Raw genomic sequence first — 14,894 nt, forward strand, 5'->3', positions numbered from 1 at the left:
ACAATTCAGAAATGTAGTTTATTTATTTTTTCGTTATTTTCCTTTTTGTCTCTTTTTCGCTGGTTAATAGTATGTTTTCTTTACAGTGAAGGTGCTTCATGCGTTTGAAACAGATTTTGTCTCTGTCATCCATGTTTATTAGATGTAAATGCCACTGTTGTCTGTTTTTAGAAGTTTAGAAGTCTGTGTTGGATGTAGAGTTATATTAGTCATCCAGAAACGTCTCATCACAGCAATGATTTCATATGGTTCTTTTTGAATTTATGTTCTTGGCTCACTTTTACATGTAAACAAAACATTTACATATAAACAGCACAGCCTTGTCAAATCATTTGGTCTGATCAGATTTCATCTGAGCTCTACCACTGCCAAAAGTGTCATGTCAAATCCCACAAAACAACCACTTTTGATTCTTGATTGGGAAATAGACCTAGAACTCTGGAATAAATAAGTCCATGTGTTTTTGTGATTACAGTCTTTTAAATCTATCTGTCTATCGAATTATGTTTTAAATACACAATAAACAGGATTATCTATTTACCATAAAACAATCCAATTTGTTTCCATCTCATACAATAGCAAATAACTGAATATTGTTTGTTCCACAGCTAGCCAAATTGTAAAGATGCTCTAAAGAGGCCTACATCTATGGCATCATTTTGAGTTCAGAAATCTTACAGATTTATTTTATGACTGACAGATATAGAGAACATTAAGTTTATTGATCAAAATTTCATGCAAATCAAATACAAAAAAAAATGTAGGCCTAAATCTAAGGTTCTAAGGTTCTAAGAAGATTTAATCTTAAATCTTAAAAGGTTCATCATTTGTAAAAGCCCTGAACTCAGGGAAAGTGAAAAAAAGTGAAAGTGAAGTGACATTCAGCCAAGTATGGTGACCCATACTCAGAATTTGTGCTCTGCATTTAACCCATCCGAAGTGCACACACACAGAGCAGTGAACACACACACACACACTGTGAGCACACACCCGAAGCAGTGGGCAGCCATTTATGCTGCGGCGCCCGGGGAGCAGTTGGGGGTTCGATGCCTTGCTCAAGGGCACCTAAGTCGTGGTATTGAAGGTGGAGAGAGAACTGTACATGCACTCCCCCCACCCACAATTCCTGCCGGCCCGGGACTCGAACTCACAACCTTTCAATTGGGAGTCCGACTCTCTAACCATTAGGCCACGACTTCCCCAATAAGAGTAAAAGAGTAAAACAGAAAATCGCCCAACTCTGCCTTTATGTGCGGAATGAAAGAACATCTTTAACTTCTCAAATTTTATTTTATTGTCTTGCCACGGCTCATGGATTACCATAAAAATGCAATCAGCATGAGTGCTTGTGTATGAGTGTGAACCTGTGCTTGTAAAGTGTGTGTGTGAGTGTGTGTTTGAATGAACACATTGAGTAATCAGTGATTAAAGAAAGGAGAACTTTGTGGGAACCAAATTTGAAAAATAGGTTTTGGCACATTTAGAGAAGAAGGAGAGAAAAAGAGAAAGAAAGTAGATAGAGGAAGCAAGATAATAGAGAGACGAACACACGCATACACAATGGAGGAGGTTGATTGGATTGTCTGGATCAGATTTCTGTGGTAATGGTTGGGTGGGTCAGTGGTTAAACTGCTCTCACAAACACATTCCAGAGCTGAGGCAGAGCGCATCTGGTGTGCAAGTGCAGACAAGCAGAGCCAAGAGCTTCCTCACAGTACCTCTCTCCTATTTCTCTCTCTCCCTCTTGGGCTCCCTTTCCACATCTTTCTTTTTTCTTGAATTCTTTAACACCATGGTTAACCCTCATTGCTCTGTTTGAGGTCTCACCCCCCGAAAAAGATTTTAGATTCAGTCACTATTCTCCATCGGAGCTGCTCGCGTCAGTTTTGTGATCAGATTGTAATGTTAGATCTAGTACTCAAATGTCTGCTTTTCAACCCGAAATCAAATCTGCTGTCAAATTAATGTGTAATGAAGATTTGACATGAACTAACAGTTCGACTGAACTTTTCAGTTTTATGGACATCACCATCTTGCATATTACTGTCGCTGTGGATACTAAGGAATACAGACTCTCATTGCATGATATGTTGCTGTCTGAAAGGGACATTCTGAGACTCACACCTGTAAAGTAAATGTGGTTGTCAGTCCCAAAACTGACAGTGTGAGCGTAGCCCTAAAACAAAAATTTTAAAATGAATTCAAATTAAAGTATTAATAATAATACAAAAAAGCTGCTTGGCGCTTTGTTCTGGTTGGACATCTGTGATTCATAAAAACAGTCATCATAAATCTTCACTTGGGATTTAGTGCTAGTTAACCATTTTAGTACATCTGTTACTCATATGTGTCCTTCAGCAGTTTGTCTATAAAATATGAGCCATTTACACAATGGATAACATCAGCTTTAGCTCCTTTACACAAACACATATGTAACTTTACCCATCATGCCCTTGAACAGGCTGCTGGAGTTCTTCTCTGGGGAAATAATGGCTTAGATCAGGGAATTGATGCTTGGGCCTAAATGTCCATTACCAGCCATACTTTATCTTAAACATCACTTTGAACTACTCATTTGAACACTAATGTATAGTGCAGTTACACGTTACTCAATCTTACTCATCTCAGTCCATGCGGCAGCCTTCTGCACATTTAACCAATCTTTCGATATGACTTGTGTCAAGATGTTTTTGTCAGGTACAGCACTTTCATTTGACCAAAGGAGATCATAGGTGCAATCTCCACCTACTTGTTTACATGGCTTATGTTGTATTTTCACTCAGTAGTAAGACCCTTAGAACATTTCGGTTCTGTTTTTTTTTTCGCACTTTGGCGGAGTCTCTAACAGCTGCTTGGGTGATTTACACACACAACATTCTGTTCCTCTCCTTCTCCGCTGAGACATCATTTGGGGCTTCTTCATATTCCTCTTCACGCTTTCTTAAAGTGTCATAGTTGCAAAAAATTTGTTCAGTTTCTTCCCTTTCACAAATTAAATGTTTGTGTCTATTCCCATCAACGATGAATGTAAAATAAAATGAAAAAAGAGGACTGTTTTCATGAGTGCAGATCATTTTAACAGAGCGATGCACCAAAAGGCGTTGTAGTTCACTTTCACAAATGAAATCTCTATTTAGCTAAAAGGGGGCATCTGGTTTTCATTTTAGGTATGACTAAGAGATAAATTGGAATAGTATGCTGTGAAAATCCTGATTAAAATCTTGGCAGCATTTTTAATTCATGAATCTTGGTGAAAAAAAAAAACATTTTTTTTTTTACCTTTATCCCATAAAGTTGTGTGTTTCAACCACAGATTCATATTGTCTAGGCTTTCAAAAAAAGCTAAATTCTTGGCCAAAATACAACAATAATAATAATAATAATAATAAAAAAACTTGACTTGCGTTGGATTTTTTTTATATCAAGATTTTTGGGAAGCTCATAATGTTTCGACATTCATTAAATCGGGGATCGAATGTTAGTGAAAGAATGTATTTGTACAAAGTGAAAACCAACACGCCAAGCTGGTTTAAACTTGGAGATGTACCTAATGCTGCTTTCTGCATGATGGAACTGACATGTTATCATAATTGCTCACTTCTTATCTGTTTTTTTTTTTCTTTTTTTCCAGTGACTGAACCTCACCCTTATTCGAGGCCAAGATAACCTGCGTCAAACATATCACTGAGGAATGCTTCTCAGAGGACTTTTAATCACAAAAGCTGCACATTTTTCTTTAGTAAGTGCATGACTAAAAGTAATAAGACTTCTAATTGAATGGAAGTTTTGGACATCTCTTAAAAAATCAAGACTTTTGCTTCCAATATACTTAGTCAAGACAACCTCTTCACAGAGTTGAAAGCACCTGGGAAACATCTTGAGCACTATTCATTGTTCCCCTGAAATAACCATTGTCATAATCATCATGCCATGTCTCCTGGTCTGACAGGCGTGAGGTTTCCAAACAGTTATTTTTGCCATTCTTGTCAATTCCTGTGTGTGAATGGGGATGATGTTTCTGGAGAAGGTGGTTTCTGTGGCCAGTGAATAAGGGTCTGCACTAGCAGTCCCTGAGCCATGATGTTTCCAGAGAAGGACATGCTGTTCCTGTCCCTCTAAATGCTTTGGAATTAGAAGCCACCAAGCTGTGGCTCCAACAAGCTATATATTCTGCCTTTTTCACCCTTCAGGCTGCAATTATGACTAATTTTAGATCCGCTGAGTAACAGACAGAGAGGTCAAATGTCCATGGTTCACATTTTGAGCTCTGAATAAATGTTGGTCATATGAGAAACCACAGTTGCCCAAATCTCCCTCTCTCTCACTATACTGCCATCTCTTCTCCAAGCTCAGGGAATCTGAATGGACCATTTGTAGGTCACACATTTCATACAGTGCACGCCAAAGGTAAGTGAGGCTATATAAATTCATGTTAACATAATTAGCGAAAATAAAACGGCTTAATATGCCTCTCCTCCTTACATCTGAAAACAAAAACTATGATCTCGGCCCAGATGCTCAATTGTGCCCAACTGCACATTTCTTGGATGAACAAAGGTTCCCATGGTTGTGGTTTATTTTTATAGGAAGTGGAATTTTTTCCACAAAAAAATGGAGCTGTAAAAAAATGTGTAATGCAGACCACTTGGACAATGCTATGTGAGGATATTCTCTTCTGGCATTTGGGATGTTTTTCATTTGCTGGCATGCATTGTGTCAGATCAGTCTGGTGCCAATAGGTCAGTAAGACACAGTAGGGGGATAGTGAATATGAATATATATATGATATAAGACAAATTTCACTGAACTTTAACTTTGTAACCAAGTCAATATCTGTGATGGTAATGAATGTGATAGGAAGCAAAAGCAGTGTGAACATATATTTATTGACGACAAATACGGTGAACACAAACTCCGTGAAGACAATGATGAACTCCGTGGGTGATGATGTTATCTCTCGGCTGGGTGGCGCAGTGGCTCGATGGCTGGTGATGACGTGGCGTGAATCTCCCGTGATGAATACAATCCAGTGACGATCAACGGCGAAATAAACAATCCAACACGAACAAGACCAAGACAACCCAACAAGACAGTCCAACATCCGGAACAACTATCAGACAAGGAAGGAGAGAATGAGGTGAGTATATGTAGCTGACGGTAATGTGAGACACCTGGTGCGGGGACTGATTAGCAGCTGATTCCAATGAGCATGATGTAACCACATGAAAGACACCAAATCACAGGACCTGAGAACACAGCCGATCCATGCACCGTGACAGTACCCCCTCTCTTAGGAACGTCCCCTGACGTTCCCAGCCTCCTGTACCTGTTGATTGAAATCATCAATAAGAGAGTGATCCAATATATCTCTAGCAGGAACCCAACTTCTCTCCTCCGGACCGTAACCTTCCCAGTCCACCAAGTACTGGAATCCGCGTCCCCTCCGTCTAGAGTCCAGAATACGATTGACCGAATAGGTTGGTTCCCCGTCTACGAGCCGCGGCGGTGGGGGAACCGGGGCAGGCGGATTAATACGAGCAAAAAATACAGGTTTAATTTTTGATACATGGAACACGGGATGAATCCTCCTGTACGCTGGAGGAAGATTGAGGCGGACTGCCACCGGACTAATGATCTTGGTGACAGAAAACGGGCCAATAAATTTGGGAGCAAGTTTATTAGCAACGGATCGGAGAGGAATGTTCTTGGTAGAAAGCCACACTTTGGAACCAACGACGTATACGGGAGGCCTCGACCGGTGGCGATCGGCTTTGGCCTTGGTGCGCGCTCCCACCTGGACCAGAGTCTCACGGGCTCTGGTCCATGTGCGACGGCACCTCTGGACGAAGGCGTGAGCGGAAGGGACCGCGACTTCGGATTCCAGACTGGGAAAAATAGGTGGCTGGTACCCTATACTACATTCAAATGGGGACAGGCCCGTGGCAGACACTGGTAAGGAATTGTGTGCGTACTCCACCATCGACAGCTGCTGACACCAGGAGGAAGGATTTCGAGCGACCATACATCGTAGTGTTCTCTCCAAATCTTGGTTGGCTCTCTCAGTTTGCCCATTGCTTTGAGGATGGAACCCCGAAGAGAGACTAACAGTGGCCCCCAGAAGTTTACAAAACTCTCGCCAAAATTTGGACACAAACTGGGGTCCTCTGTCAGAGACCACGTCTATCGGGAGGCCATGTAACCGAAAGACGTGATCAATGACTGTTACCGCTGTCTCCTTGGCTGAAGGTAATTTGGGCAAGGGGATGAAATGAACCGCCTTCGAGAACCGGTCCACCACGGTCAAAACTACCGTGTTACCCAGAGAGGGTGGGAGGGCGGTGACAAAATCTAGCGCAATGTGGGACCAGGGTCTCGAAGGGATTGGCAGCGGTTGTAGGAGCCCATCTGGGGGTCTGTTAGAAGTCTTACCAGTGGCACAAACTGAGCAAGCCAAAACAAAACTGCGAACATCACGAGCCATGAGTGGCCACCAAAATCTTTGCTTGACCAAATGTAAGGTGCGACTTACCCCTGGATGACATGCCACATTGGAACAATGACCCCATTGGATAACTTCGGACCGAAGACTTTCTGGCACAAACAAACGGTTAGGTGGGCAACTGGCCGGAGGCGTTACCCCATGTAAGGCTGTCTTTACCTTCGATTCGACCTCCCAACTGAGAGTAGAAACAATAAGTGTCTCAGAAAAAATACTCTCGGGAGTGGACGGGCGATCGGAGCGGTCAAAAATTCGAGATAAAGAATTGGGTTTGATGTTTTTGGAACCCGGGCGGTACGAAAGTGTAAAATCAAAACGTTCGAAAAAAAGTGCCCACCTAGCCTGCCTAGAGTTTAGTCTTTTGGCAGTTCTGATGTATTCTAGATTCTTATGATCGGTCCAAACCATGAAGGGTACCCCTGACCCCTCCAACCAATGACGCCATTCCTCCAATGCCAGCTTGACTGCCAACAGCTCTCTGTTACCAATATCGTAATTTGACTCTGCTGGCGACAAACGATGAGAGAAAAACGCGCAGGGATGCATCTTGTCGTCCGAGGGTGAGCGCTGTGAAAGCACCGCACCTACCCCCACCTCTGACGCGTCGACCTCTACCACGAACTGACGTGACAGATCAGGGGTAACAAGGATGGGGGCCGAAACAAAGCGGCGTTTGAGGTTGGCAAACGCAGCTTCCGCTGCGTCTGACCACCTGGACGCCATTCTGGGAGAGGTCAAGGCAGTCAGAGGCGCGGCTAGTTGGCTGTAATTGCGAATAAAACGCCGGTAAAAATTGGCGAACCCCAGAAACCTTTGTAGGGCATTACGGGAATCTGGACTTGGCCAATCTACCACAGCCTTGATCTTCTCGGGATCCATGCGCATACCCTCGGCTGACACGATGTACCCTAGAAAAGGAACAGACTGTGCATGAAAGTCGCATTTCTCCGCCTTGACAAAAAGCCCATTCTCTAACAGCCTCTGAAGCACTCGTCTGACGTGTTGAACATGTTCCTGGAGAGAAGAAGAAAAAATCAATATGTCGTCCAGGTAGACATATATGAACTGATCGACCATATCTCTCAACACATCATTAACGAGTGCCTGAAAGACACCTGGGGAGTTGGACAAGCCGAAGGGCATGACCAAGTACTCAAAGTGCCCCCTGGGGGTATTAAAGGCAGTCTTCCATTCATCTCCCCTCCTGATGCGAACCAAATGATAAGCGTTTCTTAAGTCCAATTTAGTGAAGATCGATGCTCCCTGCAACCTCTCGAAGGCTGAAGATATCAACGGCAAAGGATAAGTATTCTTTATCGTGATATTATTCAGCCCTCGGTAATCAATACAAGGTCGCAGAGATCCATCTTTCTTCCCCACAAAAAAGAACCCCGCCCCCGCTGGAGAAGAGGAGGATCGAATGAACCCGGCTGCTAGAGAATCAGAAATGTATTTCTCCATAGCCTCTCTCTCAGGAATAGAAAGTGAGTATAACTTGCCCTTAGGCGGAGACGTACCTGGCAGTAATTCTATAGCACAGTCATAGGGACGATGAGGAGGGAGAGAAGCAGCCCGAGACTTACTGAACACTTCCTTCAGGTCGAGGTACTCCGCGGGCACGTTACACAGATCCGCCGCCTTCTCCTGCAACACAGACTCAGATACAGACGGACAGGCAGACACAAGACAAGACTCATGACATTTAATGCTCCACTCAGACACCGATTTCAGCTGCCAATCAATCCGGGGGTTGTGTTTGATGAGCCAGGGATGTCCTAAGACCACGGGTGCGTGGGATGAGTCCAGGATGTAAAAGGAGATGCTCTCACGGTGGTTACCAGATACCGTGAGAGTGATGGGTTCCGTGATGGTGGTGATGGTGGGAAGCGTCTGACCATTGAGTGCGTGGACTGCAATAGAACTGGTGAGGGGGAGGAGGGGAACATGATTTTGATGCGCAAAAGTAGAATCCATAAAGTTACCTTCAGCCCCTGAATCCAAAAGTGCAGTGCAGTGCAGGTCCAGACGATGCCATCTAAGCCTGACCGGGAGGAGCGTGGAGGTAGATCTGAACGAGGACTTGATAGCGGAGATCCCACCCGACAGTAGCCCCTTCCTTACTGCCGGGCTGGCCCTTTTACCGGGCAGCTAAAGGCGAAATGTCCCGCTGCCCCGCAGTACAGGCAAAGGCCGTGAGATCTCCGCCTCTCCCTCTCCTCCCGAGTCAACCGAGCTCGACCCACCTGCATGGGCTCGTGATCCTGGAATGGGCCGACCGCGTCGTTGCCACTGGCTCGAACTGGAGGTCCCTCCCCAGGGGGAAACCGAGCGGTTAAACACCACCGCTCGGTTCGGGAGAGTCGAGCGTCTACCCGTAGTGCCAGATCGATGAGGCCGTTGAGATCAGCGGGTAGATCCAGGGCGTAGATCTCACGTTGGACACGGTCAGCCAGCCCATGCAGGAACATGTCCCACTGCGCCTCCTCGTTCCATCGGCACTCCGCCGCCAGGGTGCGAAACTCGATAGAAAAGTCTGAGACGGATCTCTCCCCCTGTTTGAGATCCGTCAAACGCCGCGCGGCCTCTCTTCCAGTGGCCGCGCGGTCAAACACCCGCTTCATCTCGGCGGAGAGCGCCGAGAACGAGGCACAACACGGATCTTGGTTCTCCCATACCGCCGTGCCCCACAGTGCCGCCTTCCCCGTTAACAGTGTGAGCGCGAACGCCACTTTGCTTACCTCACTGGTAAACGTGCGAGGTTGCAATGAAAAGTGCATGGAGCATCTAGTGAGGAAAGCCCGGCAGAAGTTTGGCTCACCGCTGTAAAGCTCTGGTGGGGGAAGGCGGGGTTCGGGTGACTGGGCAGCCCCGGATGGTTCCTGGTGGGCGGGCGGCATGGGTGGTGGGGTTGGCGCAGTGGGTTGTTGCCAGTTCTGCATCCGCTGGGTGAGCTCAGATACCTGCGCCACAAGAGCTCGGATCGCTGTTCCCGTATCCGCCGAGCTCTTCTCCTGGGTCTCCAGCCGAGAGATGCAGGAACGTAAAGCCTCCTCAGCCGTGAGTGGGGTGGAGCCTGCTGCTTCCATAAGTGGTCTGATAGTTCTGTGATGGTAATGAATGTGATAGGAAGCAAAAGCAGTGTGAACATATATTTATTGACGACAAATACGGTGAACACAAACTCCGTGAAGACAATGATGAACTCCGTGGGTGATGATGTTATCTCTCGGCTGGGTGGCGCAGTGGCTCGATGGCTGGTGATGACGTGGCGTGAATCTCCCGTGATGAATACAATCCAGTGACGATCAACGGCGAAATAAACAATCCAACACGAACAAGACCAAGACAACCCAACAAGACAGTCCAACATCCGGAACAACTATCAGACAAGGAAGGAGAGAATGAGGTGAGTATATGTAGCTGACGGTAATGTGAGACACCTGGTGCGGGGACTGATTAGCAGCTGATTCCAATGAGCATGATGTAACCACATGAAAGACACCAAATCACAGGACCTGAGAACACAGCCGATCCATGCACCGTGACAATATCTAATGTCTAAAAGGCCTATGCTTCTTTAAAAAAAACAAAAAAACAAAAAAAAAAACAGCATTTTCAGGTTTCAGACTGAGCCCATGTGTTTTTTGTATGGGATCTATATACTCAAAGTCATGATCTGTACTGTCAAAACTCCTTCTGTGAATCGTGCCATAGACATTATTTAAAGAACATCAAACAACTGCATTGAAAGTGTTTTGAAACATGAAATGACTTATGGTAATGCGTTGGTGCAAACCTTTGTACATTACATTGCGTGTCAATCCTAAAAACCATGAACATGTCTTGGGATCAACATGCTTTTAAGATGAACTCATGTGAGGTTTTTTTGTACTTTCATCTGGTTCAGCTTGTAGCGCAGCCTGCCTCCTTCCCATCTCCCCCGGTCCCAAATGATACTCCCTGTGCTCATAGGTCTGCTAATGACATCACAGCAGACATCTCGATAGACGTCAAACATTTTTCACCACAAGTAGGCTCCACTAATGGTCTCCATATGAAACATGTATACATGTATATATATATATAAAACTAACTTTGGGGGAAGGGGAAAGGAACATGGCTTTGCTGAGCAGAACAAAACCGTGAGAATCCCACTAAAACCTGTGTGACATATATTTTTTTATTTTTTTTTTTTTACATATTTTTCAGATGTACTCTAAGGACCGATGTGTAGCATTTAAAATTTTAAGAATTTGGTATTTGATTAATGTACAAATAGTTTTTAATGAAAACTAATCTCATTAGATGAATTAAAAAAATCAGCAGTTATCACAACCAATAAAACAATGCTAATATTGCTATGACCACACTTCGCAGTATCCAACTGTGTCGTGGTGAATCATTTTGTGTTTTTTTAAACATGCCGTTTTTTAAAACTTTTTATGACATTTTACTGTTTAAAAGTCATGTGTATATAATATAAAATAACATAAAATATAATATAAAATATTTTAAAATTGCATTAAAAGTTATCTACTGATGTTAAGTTGTAAATTGTAAGAGTAATGCCAATACATTGGTTTGTGGAGCTGAATAAAAGGAACCAATGACTGCACATCATTGCTGCGCAAGCCTATACATAACGGCTATATAAGCGGGCGTCTCACCTAAGCAGACTGATTTAATTAGACTGAAGCAACGACATGAGGCGCCCTGCAAAAAGCACGGCAAAATTCACAGTTCTCTTTCCGTATCTAAAGGAACCGAGGTTATGTTAGTAATCGAGTACATTCCCTTTCTATACTACACTTGTACTGCATCGTAAGTACAAGGCTAAGTTAGGCTAAGTCGCTATGGGGACAATACAATCATGCCGTGCTATGAAGGAAGGATGACCGAGTATTCGTCCAGAGCACTAAAAAGGGCTTGTTACGAATATGTAAAAGCTGATGATCATGGTGAGTCTTATGCAGAAAGGATCTGTGTCTGTAATGCAGGGACATCCAGGTTATGTGGACGACAAGGCCCAACCAGCCACTGCACAAATTTCTGTGATAGATACACCACTGGACCATGCCCACGAGGAGACCATGCCTCTCATGAAATGTGCTCTAACACCTATAGGGCATTGCAGCCCTAAAGATGAGTAGGTGAGTGCTATCGCATCAACTATCCATCTGGATAGTCTGGGCTTCGTGACCGGGTGACCTTTGTGCAGCCTCCGAAGCAAACAAAAAGCTGTTCCGACTGACGAAATGATGCGGAATGGTCAATGAAGGACCTTAGGACCCTGACAGGACAAGGTAGGTTCAACTCCTGATCATCCTGAGAAGGAGGAAGTGCGATGAGAATGACAATTTGTGCCCTGAACGGAATGGGGAGAACCTTAGGGACGTATCCGTGTCTTGGTTTCAGGATGACTTTGGAGTCGTTAGTCCTGAATTCAATACAAGAGGAGCTCACAGAGAGCACCTGTTAAGTTTCCTACTCACTTAACCGATGCTAAGGCCAATAGCAGGGTGGTTTTTAGTGACAGGCGATGTAAGTCAGCAGTCTGAAGTGGCTCAAAAGGGGGGCCTTTTGAGGCCTCCGAGAACTGTAGATATGTCCCAGGTAGGGACTGTGAAGGGGCGAGGAGGGTTCAGCTTCCTGGACCCCTTCAGAAAACGAACAACAAGGTTGTTCTTACCCTCAGACTGCCTGCCTATAGGAGCATAAAAGGCTGCTATAGCTGCGACATAGACCTAAAGGATAGAGGGAGTACAGCCCCTATCCATTAAATCTTGGAGGAAAGACAATATCTGCGATATGTCATAAGTGAATGGGTCTTCACCCCAGGCTGCGCACCAGACACTGAAGATCGACCACTGTCTTGTGGACAGAGCTCTAGCCTGTGAGATGGTATTCAGGACGCTCTCGGGGAGGCCTGCAGGCTCCCAACGAGAGGCCATACATGTAGAGCCCACAGCTCGGGTCTGGGATGCCATATCATTACATTCGTTTGAGAGAGGAGAGCCCGTCTCAAGGGAATCGGTCATGGTTCCACAGACGACAGCTGAGACAGGTCCGAGAACCAAGGTTGGCTCCTTCACAAAGGGGCTACCAGGAGGACCATGTGAGCACCCTCCCTGACTCTTCTGATGACCTGAGGGATCAGAGCGATCGGGGGAAAAGCATAAGGAAGCAGACTGGTCCAGTCATGGGCCAGGGCATCTCTGATCTTTGAGAAAAACATTGGGTAATGATAGTTGTCTTCAGACGTCATTTTTATTCAACTCCACGAACCAATGGCCATGCAGTTTCACTGCATGATTGAAAAAGGCTTCAGAAATTGGAGAAAATTTCCCACATATCGTCTTAGCCTAAATGGCTTACAACGCAGTATGAGTGTATCGAAAGGGAATGCAACTTTCAGACACCATCTTTATTTTTTAGCTCAACAGTCACAGAGTGGAATGCACAGGATTGTGGGATATCAAAGGCAGCGGAAGATACATCTATGCTGCCTTCAAAATTAGATCAGAAGAAGGTATGTCCGGAGACAGGAAGTAAAGCAGAATTAGGATTCAGATGTGCCTTGATGCCTTCCTGCCTTGGAATGCTGCCTCAGAAGGCAGAATGTTAGAGCTTTCGGACACCGCGTTGACATTGTATGCAAGAACCAGTGAGATTTGTCTGTCATTTTTTTCTCTTATTCCACCTTCTCCTTGTATGGTGCTACGCTCTTGAAGTAGTATGCTTTTGTTAAAAAAACATATATTCTTGCGGGTGCTGCAAATTGGAACTCATGGACATTTTGTGTGAATAACGAGTTAAATTTACACATTTTATCTACAAAATATCCGTATCTATTGTTTTATCACAATAATTAAGAACTCTTGAAATGTAGTTTTCTGTGTTTTTTGGATTTTGTGAGTTATAAGCCTACAATCATTATCCTCGTCCACAGATGAAAATGTCAAATGACGGTTAGTAAATGACAGGACTTTATGTTATGTATGCTTACTTCTTATTCGGTTTTTTAGCTCAATTCTTCTGGTTTCTCATTTCTGCATGGATCTTTCCAGAGCTCCAGGAAGAGTGTATGAAAATCTTTCTTTTCTTTTCTTTTCTTTTCCCAGTAATCCTTTTTAGTCATCCATAGGCCACAGTTCCCCAGAGTTTGTTGGTTTGATTCAAGTGTTTGGTTAAATAAATTACATTATCATTGCTTAAGAAACCAGCGAACTCTATCGTGTAGGAATACAATTATATGAGGCAATTATTATTTATATTTGTTTTTAAATATATGTATTTATATAAGTTCTCAAAGAACTGGTAGTTCTGAGTAGTTGTCCAATACAAATTTTCCGTATAGGCTACAACACATCTTAACAAATACCTAATTATATATGTAAAAAATTGTTCCATATCAGTCAACACTTTTTAAATTACTTTTATTGCTGTCTGGAGACCATCCAGTTCCTGGAGGAGCTGAGATGTTTGAGAGTGCTGTTGAATGCAGACGCAGTCTATCTGTCAACAGATACAGCTTGGTCTACTTTTGATGATTTTTTTTTAATGTAATGTACCTGATTGAGTGCCCACACATGCACATAAGGATCTGTCTACAGTATATACATCTGCTTCGATCACATTTCATAAAAGTGCAACACAGGCCTAGTTTTAAAAATAGCTGCAGTCTAATAAAGGCAGATGAACTGGCGGGTCAGGGAGGTGAGGCGAGGTGAAGAGAGGAGCGCGGGGTGGGCTAAACGGGGGGTCACTGGCTCAAGTAAACATGAGCTCGCTTAAAGTTTTGTTTTCTTAGAATTACTCGAGAGAAGAGATATAATTAGATTTCCAGCTGATCCCTGGCTGGTTCATCAAGTTCAAGGTCTCGTTTACAGGTTGTTTACGCAATGCATCCAGACAGTGTAAGGGTTTGCTGATATTTAGGCCCAGTTGAAATGTACCGACTTATTTAGCAACTTAAATATTCTGAAATGTAGAGTACTACACTCTTATAGATTGCTAAATACATTTAGTTAGCCAAAAGATTTACAAACAAATATTCAATGGGAAGATGGCACATGTAGTGGAATTTTGGTTGCATCAAATATTTTGCACTTAATACACACCATAATCAGCCATAGAATGCATGAATTGTAGAATGTTAGCTTTTTCATAGAACATTTAACCATGTTTTATTAATAAAAGCATGTACCTTTTAGCCTTTTATCATGCTTTCAAGAGTTTTAGTGTGCTATTATTTGTTTTATACTTACTGTTCTTGTTTTTTACTTGAAATATATTTTTCTCATCATAATGATTTGATATGACAACAGTGCACTAATGTATACAAGTTTGACGTCAGTAAAATTTGTTATTGAAAGAAATACTTTTATTCAGCAAG

This window comes from Carassius carassius, chromosome 40 (assembly GCF_963082965.1).
Source record: "Carassius carassius chromosome 40, fCarCar2.1, whole genome shotgun sequence".
NCBI classification, from domain to species: Eukaryota; Metazoa; Chordata; class Actinopteri; order Cypriniformes; family Cyprinidae; genus Carassius; species Carassius carassius.